The following is a 16,683-nucleotide window of genomic DNA, read 5'->3' as shown; positions in this document are numbered from 1 at the left end:
ATACCTAAACCTTGCTACAACACTTATAGGCAGTGTACCTAACCGTACAGTAGTGTAGTTTTTAGTAAGTCCGGTTCGTCCACAGGGAACTAGCCAAGTTTAACGCTATATTTTTAAAACTATATATATATATATATATATATATATATATATATATATATATATATATATATATATATATATATATATATATATATATAAGTAGTATTATTATTATAAAAGGGGGTTTTTACCATTTAATGACCGGTTTGTCAATTTTAAAACTTAAGTCGCAGTTAAAACCTAATGTAAAATATTAAAAATAAATATAACTTAATTTTAAGCGTAAAGTTAATAACGATAATGAAATTGCGATAAATAAAAGTGCGATAAATAAAATGACGATAAATAAAATTGCGATAATTAAAAAGTACGATAATTAAAATGACAATAAATTAAAGTGCGATAATTAAAAGTGCAATTAAATATGAAATAAAGGAATTATGCTTATTTAAACTTTCATAATCATGATGTTTGACGTGTTGATTTTAGTTTATTACCATGGGTTGATTGTCCTTTGTCCTGGATTATTCAATATATCCGTCTGGTTTTTGTCCATAACAGTCCATCAGTCATAAATATAAAGTGCGAGTGTCCTCGTCAAATTATCCTTATATCTGAAGTCAAATATTCCAACTAATTGGGGACTTAAACTATAATTACACCAATTTTCCTTGTATATAATTCACCCCTGTTTTAATAAGTCCATTGACTATTAATCCATTTCTGTGTCCGGTTAAATGAACGATTATTAGTACTTATAAATATCCCGCCCATCGTGTCCGATCGAGTGTATATGGTTATTTATAGGTACATCCAATTGTAAATCTTTATATTAAATTAACAAACTATCATTTAATTAAACAAAAATAAAGCCCATTAATAGCCCATAGTCTAGTTTCCACAAGTGTCGTTCTTTTGTCCAAACCCTAATTATGGTACAAAGCCCAATTATCCCGTCTTTAATATTTAACCCAACATCATGATTACTTTGGCTTAAATAAGCATAATAATAACTTAGCTACGAGATATTAATTTAAAAAGGTTGAACATAACTTACAATGATTAATAATAGTGTAGCGTTACACAGACAGAATTTCGACTTACACCCTTACAACATTCGCTAACATACCCTTATTATTAAAATTAAAATTAAAACTAAAATTATAATATATATATATATATATATATATATATATATATATATATATATATATATATATATATATATATATATATATATATATATATATAGTGGACCAATCCATGGATAAGCACTAAATGGGGTACAAACTGGATAAGTGAATATGAGCCTCACATTTTAGAAATCCTAATTTTATATTAAAAAACGCGGAAGGGTATTTTAGTCATTTTTATAATTTATTTTTCCATAGCATTTTTCACTGTAATAAAAGAAAAGAAAATAAAAGACTCCATTCATACACTATCACTATCACGTTCATCATCGTTATTTATCAAAATTCATACTTTCAAAAGATGATTCCTACAACAAATTGAAGTTACATTCATGATCTTAACACTAATCCTAAACTACGTTCATCGTCAATTTCGATTTAGATCAACAAATTTGAAGAGTTTGATCTCGGGTTCATGTTTCATTCGAAAACTTCACAAATCGAGGAATCTCAGGATGAAATGAGCATAGATCTGGATTCATTATCACTTGTTTGTACATCGTGATTCATCGATTCAGATTGAAGTCATGGAAATTGCAGATTCCAAGTCAAAAGTCACCGGAGATCAAATCGAGATGGTAAAGTTAGGGTTTCGAGATCAGATTCGGAGTATCAAAAGTCTGACAATGAAGTTGATTTGAATAAAAATGATTCTGTTGATGTTGTAAAATACATATTGAATGAGTTCCCTGCTGTAGCTAATGATTTGGAGCAGGTAAGAATTTCTGCTAGTATATTGTGTTTGTATATCAATTTTATTAATTGACTAATCTTAGTAAAATTCTATATTTATGTTGTGTTTCTAGCTTAATATTGAATTATAGGTCCCAGAACTACTCCGTAGTTTTTTTCTGCTAGTCATTGTATAATGTAATTATTAGTATAAGTAAATGGAATCTATGGTTATCTGAGAGTATGGTACGTTAGAGAAGCTTGTGGTGCTAACTGTTAAGTAGTGCATATTGGTTTTCTTTGTTGGATTTCATTTAAAGAGGACCTTAGTATGCCTTTATAGTGAAGAAGAAATATGCTTGAGTTATTAACTATAAGGTGGTTTTGGATTAGTATTGAATATATATGATTCAAGCAAGAATATTTGCATCTTGAATATGACCAACTGATTACTTCTAAATTATAAAATAAATATCATCAATTTTAAAGTAATTACAATATATTGCATGCTTAAACTTGTGCATAGTAATAGTACGTCGTATATGCTACAATCGGTTCAACCTTCTATACTTGTCATGTTGATCATGTCTTATTTCATAATAATATAGTCAAAACTATATACTTTGCCAAATTTACCGAACTTTTGATTTTTCCTCAGCTTCTGCGCATGATTGAGGATGGACAAGCAGTTGATATATCCGGTCTATCTGAGAAGTCACTAGTAAAGTATCTGTGAAAGCTGTTTTTGTCCTTGAACCTCAATGAAAATGGTCGTTTAGTTTTTCTGTTGCCTTCGGGCGCCCGTCCTACCCTAAAGGTTGTTGGGGGCATTATACGGCCTAAATCTGATTCTGAAGTTCCTCTTATGGATAAACATCAATCACATAATGATCTGATCGCTGTATATAAGTATATTTAAAGTGATCTTATATTGTGGTCTGTATTTTACCCTTTTTTTTACCCGCACAAATTTGTTTCGAGCTTTTAGGGTTACTGGGCCTGCTATGCCATCTGCAGAATTGCTTGCAGCTGTAGCTAAGTTAACAAAGCAGAGGCTGAATTAAGGTATGCCTTTTTTCTTTGAAATTTTGTGGTCACCATGTATATCTAAAACAATTTATCAAGTCTTAATCAATGAAAAAGTAGATTTACATGTATACCCTTTGTTTGTTGATGTTGCTTTTTTAAATACATAATATTAAGAACTTCTTTATGATGCATTCTATGTAATGTAGGGAAGCGGAAGTTGGTGAAGATGATGACTTATTTATTGGACCTCCACCTCCTGCTGTGGTCAAAGAGGCTGCATCTGCCAATGAAGCAGAGCATTTTTATGAGGTCACAACTTACTTTTTTTTTTAAATGTGTTTCTTCAGTTACTTTTTTTCTTTTTAGCTTCATCTTTGATAATATTATTCAGTACTCGTTTTAACCTTAGCCATGGATCGTGCCCCTATATATAGGAATGATCCATAGCTAAGCACTAAATGAAATACAAACTGGATAAGTGAATATGGGCCTCACATTTTTGAAATCCCAATTTTATACTAAAAAACGCGAAAGGGTACTATGTTCATTTTCATATATTTTCGTAATATATGTGAAAACATCTAACTTTGATGATCCTTTAGATTCCAAATCCTCTACCTCTCTGGGCCAATCGAGTCTAGAAGCTACACAACATGATTTTAGAAGGATATTGTAAGATGTGATATCTAAAGCAACACCTAAATTCTGTAGAAGTGAACTGCACTGGTTATAACTCATAAGTATCTGAATGATGCATATGCAAATGTTGTTGTTAGAAGTGTATTTTTTAGTAGGAAGAAGCTAAGGACGTCTTTACAAATAATGCCACATACGTTGAAGCAAGAAATAAAATAAAGCAAATAGTCCAAGTTCAACTCCTTGCAGCACAAGATCATGGTACAATCTGTTTGACTTTTAACATATTCTTCACCTCATTTTTTTGCAAATCTTTTATCATTCATTATATCCTTTTTTATCATTCATTAAATCTGTTTTTATCATTGACCTTATTTTTATCATTCAACACCTTCGTTTTTATCATTCATTGCCTCATTTTTATCATTCGTTGCCTCATTTTTATCATTCATCACCTCCTTTTTATCATTCATCTTCTTTTTTATCATTCATCACGTTATTTTGTCATTCTTCGCTTATCATTCATCAGCTATCTTTATCATTCACTGGTATTTTTTTCATTCATCGGATATTTTTATCATTAATCGGGTACTTTTTATCATTCATCACGTTCTTTTATCATTCATTCTTTATCATTCATCATCTACTTTTATCATTCATTTGGTATTTTTATCAATTATTGGGTATTTTGATGAATGATAAATGCTTGATGAATGATATTGTTTTTTGATAAATGAGAAGTGTTTGATGAATGATAGCATTATGATGAATGATAACCGTATTTTGATAAAAGATAAGTGTTTTTTATATGAATGAAAACAATTAGATGAATGATAATTGTTCGATAATTGGGCATTTGGTCTAGTGGTATGATTCTCGCTTTCAGTGCGGGAAGTCCCGAGTTCGATTCTCGGAATGCCCTATTAGGGGAAGGACATGCATATTCCATAACTCCAGTTCTTAACATACCTTCATCTCTCAATGCGCTCAACACTGATATGGTTCGATTTCTTCACTATATAAATATATTTTTCCGTTTTTATTTGTATGCGTAGTTGTGTTAGATTCTTTCTAATATCAATTAAAATATTGTTTGGGTCAAATATATATATATATAATTGTTTATAGTTTATATCACCATATTCCTTCTGTATTTTTCTTAGGGGTTTTGTATTTTTCTTAGGGGTTTTTATGATTGACTGCTATTATGTAGACTAATCCATAATATTTTACTATGTAGAGTCAGGACCTTCATCCTTTCATTAAGTTTTAACTATCAAATTAATTACTTTTATTAGGACTTTAGGTTTCTATTTTTATTTTTTATGTTGTTAATGATATTTCACTATATACTATCGTTCACTGCTCATTTTTGTCATTCATCTAGTTTTTTTTTTATCATTATTCACCTCATTTTTTAGCAAATCTTTTATCATTCATTATATCCTTTTTTATCCTTTATTAAATTTTTTTTATCATTGACCCCTTTTTTATCATGCATCACCTAATTTTTATCATTCATCACCTTCTTTTTATCATTCATCACCTCCTTTTTATCATTCATCTTCTTTTTTTTTTATCATTCATCACATTATTTTGTCATTCTTCGCTTATCATTCATCAGCTATCTTTATCATTCACTGGTATTTTTATCATTCATCGGATATTTATCATTCATCGGGTACTTTTTATCATTCATCACGTTCTTTTATCATTCATCGTTTATCATTCATCAGCTACTTTTATCATTCATTTGGTATTTTTATCAATTATCCGGTAATTTGATGAATGATAAATGCTTGATGAATTATACTGTTTGATGAATGAGAAGTGTTTGATGAATGATAACATTATGATGAATGATAAACGTATTCTGATAAAAGATAAGTGTTTTTTATATGAATGACAACAATTAGATAAATGATAATTGTTTGATAATTGGGCATTTGGTCTAGTGGTATGATTCTCGCTTTCGGTGCGAGAGGTCCCGAGTTCGATTCTCGGAATGCCTTTTTCTTTTTTATATAACTAATCATATTATATCATCTATTTGAAATTCCACTACTTTTGTAATTATATTAAAATGTTTGATGATATAAAATATTTTAATGCATGATAATCATTTTGTGATGAATGATTATTCTTTTCTTATAAATAATAACCGATATTTAAAAATGATAACTATTTGATGAAAAATAATTTAGATGAATGATACTTTTTTCTAATGAATGATAAATGTTTCATGAATGATAATTGTATAATGAAATGATAACTATTTGATGAATGATAATTGTTTTTCGATGAATGTTAAATGTTTTTCGATGAATGATAATTATTTTTCAATGAATGATAATTATTTTTCGATGAATGATAAATGTTTTTCGATGAATGATAAACGTTTTTCGATGAATGATAAATGTTTGATGAATGATAAATATTTTTCGATGAATGATAATTGTCTGATTATAATTGTTCTTTGATAATGATAAACGTTTTTCGATAAATGATAAATCTTTTACTGATGATTGGTGGTGGTGGTTGGTTGTGGTGGTTAGTGGTGGTGGTGGGTGGTGGTTGGTGGGCGGTGGTTGGGGTTGTGATGGTTGGTGTGGTTGGTGGTCGTGGGTGGTGGTGGTTGGTGGTGGGTAGTGGTGGTTGGTGGTGGTACGTGGTTGGTGGTGGTGATACATGGTTAGTCGTGATGGTTAGTGGTGGTGGGTGGTGGTCGTGGTGGTGGGTGGCGGTGGTTGGTGGTGTTGATTGATAGTGTTGGTTGGTGATGGTGGTGGTTGCTGGTGGTGGTTGGAGGTGATGGGTGGTAGTGGTGGTACTTGGTGGTGGTGGTTGATGGTGGTGGTTGATGGTGGTGGGTGGTGGTGGTTGGTGGTGGTGGTTGGTAGTAGTGGTGGGTGGTGGGTGGTGGTGGTTGGTGGTGGTGGGTGGTGGTGATTGGTGGTGGTTGTGGTGGGTGGTGGTGGTGGTTGGTGGAGGTGGTGGTGGTGGTTGGAGGTGGTGGTTGATGGTGGTGGGTGGTGGTGGTGGTTAGTGGTCGTGTTGGGTGGTGGTGGCGGTTGATGATTGGTGGTGGTGGTGGTTGGTGGTGAGTGATGGTTGGTGGTGGTGGTTGGTGGGTGGTGGTGGTGGGTGGTGGGTGGTGGTGGTGGGTGGTGGTAGGGGGTGGTGGTGGGTGGTGGTGGTGGGTGGTGGTGGTGGGTGGTGGTGCTGGTGGTTGGTGATGGTGGTGGTTGATGGTGGTGGGTGGTGGTGATTGGTGGTGGTGGTGGTGGGTGGTTGGTGGTGGGTGAGGGTGGGTGGTGGTGGTGGTTGGTGGGTGGTGGTAGTGGTTGGTGGTGGGTGGTGGTGGGTGGTGGTGGGTGGTGGTGGTGGTGGTTGGTGATGGTGGTGGTGGTGGTTAGTGGTGGGTGGTGGTGGTTGGTGGTGGGAGGTGGTGGGTGGTGGTGGTGGGGGGTGGTGGTGGTGAGTGGTGGTTGTTGGTGGTGGGTGGTGGTGGTGGGTGGTGGTGGGGGGTGGGTGGTGGATGGTGGTGGTTGGTGGTGGTGGTGGGTGGTGGTAGGGGGTGGTGGTGGGTGGTGGTGGTGGGTGGTGGTGGGTAGTGGGGGTGGTGGTGGGTGGTGGTGGTTGGTGGTAGTGGGTGGTGGTGGGTGGTGGTGGGTGGTGGTGGTTGGTGATGATGGTGGTGGGTAGTGGTGGGTGGTGGTGGTTGGTGGTGGTGATTGGTGGTGGTTGATGGTGGGTGGTGGTGGTGGGTGGTGGTTGGTGGTGGTGGTGGGTGATGGTGGTTGGTGGTGGTGGTGGTTGGTGGTGGTGGTTGGTGGTGGGTGGTGGTTGGTGGTGGTGGGTGGTGGTGTGTGGTGGTGATGGGTGGTAAGTGGTGGTGTGTGGTGGTAGGTGATGGTGGTTGGTGGTGGTGGTGGTTGGTGGTGGTGGTTGGTGGTTGTTGGTGGTGGGTGGTGGTTGGTGGTGGGTGGTGGTGTGTGGTGGTGGTGGTTGGTGGTGGGTGGTGGTGTGTGGTGGTGGTGGGTGGTCGTGTCGTGGTGGTGGTTGTTGGTGGTGGTGGGTGGTGGGTGGTGGTTGTGGGTGGTGGGGGTGGTGGTTGTGGGTGGGTGGTGGTGGGTGGTGGGTGGTAGTGGTGGTGGTTGGTGGTGGTGGATGGTGGTGGGTGGTGATTAAAGTGGTTGATAATATATTAATTTTTGTATAATTGAATTTTATTAATTATAATTATTAAAATGACCTTTTTACCCTTCTATGCATTTTAAACTAAATTGAAATTTTATGATATTTTGTGGTCCATATTTGCTTATCCATATTTTATGATATTTTATGATATATATATATATATATATATATATATATATATATATATATATATATATATATATATATATATATATATATATATTACGTTTGAGAGAGAGATAGATAAAAGATTGTGTACATTCGACCGAAAATGCTGAAATTTATAGATGTGGCCAGGCATCTGCTGCCATGCGATCGCATGGCCTGCTTTTCCAGCTCACATTCTTTTGTTTGTTTATTTGCCGACGGTTTATATATATATATATATATATATATATATATATATATATATATATATATATATATATATATATATATATATATATATATATAATTTTAAGAATTATTTATATATTATATTATATTTATGTGCATAGTTGACTTGTAATTTTTAGTCCGTTGCGTCGAGCGTTGAGAGTTGACTCTGGTCCCGGTTCCGGATTTTCGAACGTCCCTGCGTACAATTTAATATCTTGTATTTTGCGTTTTGCGTCTTGTACTCTTGTAATTTTGAGACGTTTCTCATCAATAATTTGAACCACTTTGATTGTACTTTGTACTTTTGAGCTTTTTAGTCGTTTGCATCTTCAATTCCTCGAATCTATCGTTTGTCTTCACCTTTTATTATTTAAACGAATATCACTTGTAAATAGAACAATTGCAACCAAAAGCTTGTGTTTCTTGAGGGATAATGCTATGAAATATATGTTCGTTTTTAGCATTATGAATATAAAACACGAAAAGTAACTTTCGCAAGGGTAATTCCCTACGAAAGTATCGAACAATCAAAAGTTTAAACCAAATACCCAACTAAGCTAACCGCTCCCCGGCAGCGGCGCCAAGAAAGTAATGGTGTTGTGCAATACATCTTTTACCCTCTAAATTTATATATGATTCAAACACTACAAATAAGCACAGACAACTAACGAGCACTTAGAACCCGGTTATGATAGCACTTTAATGTAAGTATTATTATCAAGTTCGTCCCAAGAGAGCGGTGTAAGTTGAATATTTGCAACTATCGATTATCCTAGAGTTTGTTTGATTGGGGGGGGGGGGGGGTTGATTGATTGTAATTAACAACTAAAACTTGCACAATTAAACAAACTTAAACTTAACAAGTAAACTAGTAGGAAGAAACAAGTAACGAAGTATTAAGACTTAAATCAAATTAACTAAGAAGTGTTCACTTATCTAATCCTCTATATGCTTGGCTTGCCACATTTTGCCTATTTTTCTATCTCATTCGTTGTTGAACTATTAAATGTTTAGCATCACTACTAAACCTCAAATCAAATAACACTCCGCGAATTCACATAAGCATTGTATTCTAGGATCGAGTTAAGCATGATTTGGTCATTGAGATTGAGCTTGGGTTAAAATCACTAATTGAGCTTGGGTTAAAATCACTTAAAACCCCCAACTATCGAAATCACTTAAGATAATCAGCACTACTATGTTGACTAAAGGCCAATTGAAAACCAACCTAGATCAAGAACACAATCACTTGCAATTACTAAGCTAGTTGTCTAGATCACCTAAGGTGTTGAAGCACACATTGATTCACTTCTCAAATCGCTAAGAGAGCTACTCAACATATGTAATCAAAGTCAAGCCTAAAACAAACTCATAGCAATGGATCTTTAGCTAACTTAACAATACATGATCATGTAATTCATTCAAACAACATTATTCAATTGATTTTGGGGCAAACGCTAGCATTAAAGATTCATAGATAAGCAAACACAAGATATTTAGCTAATCATGGCTAAAATCAAACTAATAATAAGCATAGAAACATAAACAATCATCATCTTCAAGTAATTACAAGAAATAGATTCAAAATATGTAAAGTAAAGTGGAGATTACAACCCAAAATGTAAAGAAGATGAAAATCTAAGCTAAACAATGATGAATCTTGAGCTAGCTTCCTTGAATCCACCCTTAAACACCAATGGATGATGAAATTAGGGTTTTGTATGTGAAATTCGGACCTAAGACAACTGCTCTCTAAAGATGCATATGAGAAATGACCAAATCTCGTCCCTTTTATAGTGCTGAAAATCTGGGCTGAAACAGCGACAGGAGCGCCACTTTTGACTCAGGAGCGGCGCTTTTGGCTTTAATGAAGAGCGGCGCTTTTGATCAGGAACGCCGCTTTTGGCTCAAATCAGAGGCGACGCTTTTGTTTTAGGAGCGACACTTTTATCTGGATAGGAGCGGCGCTTCTGGCTTTAGGAACGACGCTATTGCTCACTGGTGGAAAATGGAGCTGAAATGTGCATAAGAACGTCGCTTTTACAGTTGGTGCAGCGCTTTTGGCTCCACAGGAGCGGCGCTCTTTAATGAGGAGCGGCGCTTTTTGAGCTGATTCTACACTTTCCATTTCCTTAGCCAATTTTGCCCAAGATTTGGTCAATTTTACACCAAATCAGGTCCTTAGCCCTTAAATTACCATTTAGCTCAATAGCACATAAAATAGACTCCAAGATCATCAAAACCGAACAAAGTGAAGGAGATATCGCGAGATAAAACATATTTAAATGGAGCGATATCAAATCCCCTACATTTGAATCTTTGTTTGTCCTCAGGCAAACAATCGACAAAACAAGCTTTGGAGATAGAGAACAACTAAGTGATCAATGCCAAAGAACAAAAAGTTTGGGCACAAATTGATACCTTCATGAATATGCACTTGACGGCTAGAGTGTTCTCCAAAAACTTGCACTCGCTTAGGACCAAGCACAAACATCATCTCCTTCTTCTAACACAAGCTCAATGCAAGCTTCACATAATATCTTCAACTAATCATGACTTCAAATCTTCAATCCTCAATCATTAACATAATCACATTTCAAGCCTAAGTCTACCCAAACCAATCATTCCAACGGTTAAAGTCAACTTCATCTTCGAGAAGGTCATCAAACATCAATCACAAAGCATTAAATCTTCACAAACTCAACTTAGACCTCCTTGACCTTGACCAAATATGTAGGATTCACGGGATAGCCATAAACTCATCAAACTAAACAATCACATCAAATCTAGAAATCAATCACAATCTAACACAAAACTACTCAAACAAACCAAAGGTGTACCCAAAAGATGTAAAATGCCCACAAAATGAATAAGGGCGATGAATATTGCACACATCACCAATCATCAAGAAATGCATCGTGTAAAGTATACGCTTCCAAAAAGAATGCTTACCTCATCAACACGCAATGGCTATCCCTCTTCCACCTCCATACCCCCAACACACCTATTTTTGCCAGTTCCAATAATGATCGTCAATTCCAAATATATGCCGTCAATTCCAAATGATAATCTTCAATTCCAAGAATAGGGTTAAGGTGGGTGTGCCAAAGGTAAGGGACTGGGTACCCCACCTTTATTGGTCACCCCAGGCTCGGGATAACCGGCACTCATCAAGCTTTCTATCATAACTCTATGGTTTTTCTCATAGTAGGGCGAAAGCATTGACGAAGGTTCGTGGAATTAGGGCCCCACGTGGCTAAATAAGAGAGTTCGCCAATTCCAAATTTTGAAGCACTAGAAAGACTTTAACTTCTTTTAAGAGGATTGAGCTTGACTTGGGAGACTTTACTCCCAAGCTTGGAACACACATAACTTGGAAGACTTTACTTCCAAGTTTGGAAGACTTTACTTCCAAAATAAAACATTGTGAGTGTCAAAGCTTGAAGCTTTTATTCACTCATCTACTTCCCACATAACAAGCTTTTATGCTTATTTTAAGAAAAGATAGGAAGTAGTTACTACCTTTCTGTTAGTTGATTGAACAAGGGTGCCATAGCTTTTGACTATGGGTTGTGTTGTCTAGCAACACTAGCACGAAGCCATTGCTCCTAAAAAGGATAGCACTTTCTGAAGCTCGGTGGCTCCTCTTCCCACGGTATGATACATCGATTGAAACATCGTGAAATGATGAGACAACCAATGTTAATATGAAATGGTGTAGATTAGGAAGTCTCCTACACCAAGTAATGCGAAATTCGGGAGACTTGACTCCCTACAATGGATGGACTCGATTCATCCGGAAGTGTTAAAAGACGAAGCTTTAAAAACTTGGTTTTGGTACACATGCAAGAAAGACTTTAACTTTCAAGCATAAGTTTGATTTTTTCTCAAAATTTTATCATTTCCGTACAAAATTATATGAAAAGTGAAAGACTTTACTTTCACTTGTGAATTGCAAGTATGAAACAAAAGGAAGACTTTACTTTCTTAAGTTTTGAAAAACAAGGAAAAGACTTTACTTTTCCCAAAAATTTTGAAAATTTTACACGTTTTAACCATTTTAGTGTTTATGTTATGAAATATGTAATGGTTAAAAACTTGTTCCAAAAATTTGTTCGACAATGCAAGCTTGAAATAGTGTATGTGATACGTTTACCCGAAAAAGTTCAAAATGGCCCGATATTTTAACTCTCCCCCTACATTTAGTGTATGCAATGCCCTCATTGCATTAAAACGATAGAATAAGTGAAAATGAGGGACATTTTAAAATAGAATAGATGAGAGAAAAGAAAGTAAAAATCTGCTAAGATCAAACGATCATTGTTGTTACCATTCGCGAAACTTAATCACCCAAGAATGCAAGTTGATGAGCTTGACGCCTGAACTTAATGTCAGGCTTGGATCAATTATCAATAAGGTGTATCCTGCCACTAAGAACCACAACAATCAAAAGAAATACAAACAACCAAAAGAGTATCCACGCACGCCCATTGTTAAATTATTACAAACATAGAGATGTTCATGTGTGAGAGTAGCAATATAGGTATACTACCTCACATTGAATCGATAATTCCAAGTTTCACACACACAATTATCAAATTAAGTTAAGTTACATGCCAAATCATAATATAAATTGTTCACAAACCATGATGAAGATTGATTACCAAATAACCATAGTGTGTCGGCTTGACATCTAGATGGGCCTCCAAATGCACTCATGATACCCAAACGCTCCATGGGCATCTCCTCCGACTCATTGAAATTGACTCTTAAAAACATTGCGATTCGAGTCACGTAATGACCACCAACACTTGGGAGCTCCGACTTCTCGCCACTTAAGTCGAATAGATAACTTGCGATAAGGCTAGGAATGTGAATGTGCTTCTTCTTGTGAATGCTATGAATCAACTAAATATTGAACATTTTCATCTTATCAACATCCTCCGTTCGGTGGAAGACCGATTGGGCGAAGAATCGTTGGATGCACCTAAGTATGGGGTTTTTGAGCGCACTAGGAACTTGATTAGCAGGGGTTATGAAATGTCCCGTTCTTATTGATTAAAAACGTTCCATATTAATTGATTTCGTTGCGAGGTTTTGACCTCTATATGAGACATTTTTCAAAGACTGCATTCATTTTTGAAACAAACCATAACCTTTATTTCATAGATAAAGGTTTTAAAAAAGCTTTACGTAGATTATCAAATAATGATAATCTAAAATATCCTGTTTACACACGACCATTACATAATGGTTTACAATACAAATATGTTACAACAAAATAAGTTTCTTGAATGCAGTTTTTACACAATATCATACAAGCATGGACTCCAAATCTCGTCCTTATTTAAGTATGCGACAGCGGAAGCTCTTAATAATCACCTGAGAATAAACATGCTTAAAACGTCAACAAAAATGTTGGTGAGTTATAGGTTTAACCTATATATATCAAATCATAATAATAGACCACAAGATTTCATATTTCAATACACATCCCATACATAGAGATAAAAATCATTCATATGGTGAACACCTGGTAACCGACATTAACAAGATGCATATATAAGAATATCCCCATCATTCCGGGACATCCTTCGGATATGATATAAATTTCGAAGTACTAAAGCATCCGGTACTTTGGATGGGGCTTGTTGGGCCCGATAGATCTATCTTTAGGATTCGCGTCAATTAGGGTGTCTGTTCCCTAATTCTTAGATTACCAGACTTAATAAAAAGGGGCATATTCGATTTCGATAATTCAACCATAGAATGTAGTTTCACGTACTTGTGTCTATTTTGTAAATCATTTATAAAACCTGCATGTATTCTCATCCCAAAAATATTAGATTTTAAAAGTGGGACTATAACTCACTTTCACAGATTTTTACTTCGTCGGGAAGTAAGACTTGGCCACTGGTTGATTCACGAACCTATAACAATATATACATATATATCAAAGTATGTTCAAAATATATTTGCAACACTTTTAATATATTTTGATGTTTTAAGTTTATTAAGTCAGCTGTCCTCGTTAGTAACCTACAACTAGTTGTCCACAGTTAGATGTACAGAAATAAATCGATAAATATTATCTTGAATCAATCCACGACCCAGTGTATACGTATCTCAGTATTGATCACAACTCAAACTATATATATTTTGGAATCAACCTCAACCCTGTATAGCTAACTCCAACATTCACATATAGAGTGTCTATGGTTGTTCCGAAATATATATAGATGTGTCGACATGATAGGTCGAAACATTGTATACGTGTCTATGGTATCTCAAGATTACATAATATACAATACAAGTTGATTAAGTTATGGTTGGAATAGATTTGTTACCAATTTTCACGTAGCTAAAATGAGAAAAATTATCCAATCTTGTTTTACCCATAACTTCTTCATTTTAAATCCGTTTTGAGTGAATCAAATTGCTATGGTTTCATATTGAACTCTATTTTATGAATCTAAACAGAAAAAGTATAGGTTTATAGTCGGAAAAATAAGTTACAAGTCATTTTTGTAAAGGTAGTCATTTCAGTCGAAAGAACGACGTCTAGATGACCATTTTAGAAAACATACTTCCACTTTGAGTTTAACCATAATTTTTGGATATAGTTTCATGTTCATAATAAAAATCATTTTCTCAGAATAACAACTTTTAAATCAAAGTTTATCATAGTTTTTAATTAACTAACCCAAAACAGCCCGCGGTGTTACTACGACGGCGTAAATCCGGTTTTACGGTGTTTTTCGTGTTTCCAGGTTTTAAATCATTAAGTTAGCATATCATATAGATATAGAACATGTGTTTAGTTGATTTTAAAAGTCAAGTTAGAAGGATTAACTTTTGTTTGCGAACAAGTTTAGAATTAACTAAACTATGTTCTAGTGATTACAAGTTTAAACCTTCGAATAAGATAGCTTTATATGTATGAATTGAATGATGTTATGAACATCATTACTACCTTAAGTTCCTTGGATAAACCTACTGGAAAAGAGAAAAATGGATCTAGCTTCAATGGATCCTTGGATGGCTCGAAGTTCTTGAAGCAGAATCATGACACGAAAACAAGTTCAAGTAAGATCATCACTTGAAATACGATTGTTATAGTTATAGAAATTGAACCAAAGTTTGAATACGATTATTACCTTGTATTAGAATGATAACCTACTGTAAGAAACAAAGATTTCTTGAGGTTGGATGATCACCTTACAAGATTGGAAGTGAGCTAGCAAACTTGAAAGTATTCTTGATTTTATGAAACTAGAACTTTTGGAATTTATGAAGAACACTTAGAACTTGAAGATAGAACTTGAGAGAGATCAATTAGATGAAGAAAATTGAAGAATGAAAGTGTTTGTAGGTGTTTTTGGTCGTTGGTGTATGGATTAGATATAAAGGATATGTAATTTTGTTTTCATGTAAATAAGTCATGAATGATTACTCATATTTTTGTAATTTTATGAGATATTTCTTGCTAGTTGCCAAATAATGGTTCCCACATGTGTTAGGTGACTCACATGGGCTTCTAAGAGCTGATCATTGGAGTGTATATACCAATAGTACATACATCTAAAAGCTGTGTATTGTACGAGTACGAATACGGGTGCATACGAGTAGAATTGTTGATGAAACTGAACGAGGATGTAATTGTAAGCATTTTTGTTAAGTAGAAGTATTTTGATAAGTGTCTTGAAGTCTTTCAAAAGTGTATGAATACATATTAAAACACTACATGTATATACATTTTAACTGAGTCGTTAAGTCATCGTTAGTCGTTACATGTAAATGTTGTTTTGAAACCTTTAGGTTAACGATCTTGTTAAATGTTGTTAACCCAATGTTTATAATATCAAATGAGATTTTAAATTATTATATTATCATGATATTATCATGTATGAATATCTCTTAATATGATATATATACATTAAATGTCTTTACAACGATAATCGTTACATATATGTCTCGTTTAAAAATCATTAAGTTAATAGTCTTGTTTTTACATATGTAGTTCATTGTTAATATACTTAATGATATGTTTACTTATCATAATATCATGTTAACTATATATATATATATATATATATATATATATCCATATATATGTCATCATATAGTTTTTACAAGTTTTAACGTTCGTGAATCACCGGTCAACTTGGGTGGTCAATTGTCTATATGAAACCTATTTCAATTAATCAAGTCTTAACAAGTTTGATTGCTTAACATGTTGGAAACATTTAATCATGTAAATATCAATCTCAATTAATATATATAAACATGGAAAAGTTCGGGTCACTACAGTACCTACCCGTTAAATAAATTTCGTCCCGAAATTTTAAGCTGTTGAAGGTGTTGACGAATCTTCTGGAAATAGATGCGGGTATTTCTTCTTCATCTGATCTTCACGCTCCCAGGTGAACTCGGGTCCTCTACGAGCATTCCATCGAACCTTAACAATTGGTATCTTGTTTTGCTTAAGTCTTTTAACCTCACGATCCATTATTTCGACGGGTTCTTCGATGAA

The sequence above is a fragment of the Rutidosis leptorrhynchoides genome, chromosome 2, assembly GCF_046630445.1.
Source record: "Rutidosis leptorrhynchoides isolate AG116_Rl617_1_P2 chromosome 2, CSIRO_AGI_Rlap_v1, whole genome shotgun sequence".
NCBI lineage: Eukaryota > Viridiplantae > Streptophyta > Magnoliopsida > Asterales > Asteraceae > Rutidosis > Rutidosis leptorrhynchoides.
Note: the sequence above shows the minus strand (reverse complement) of the source record.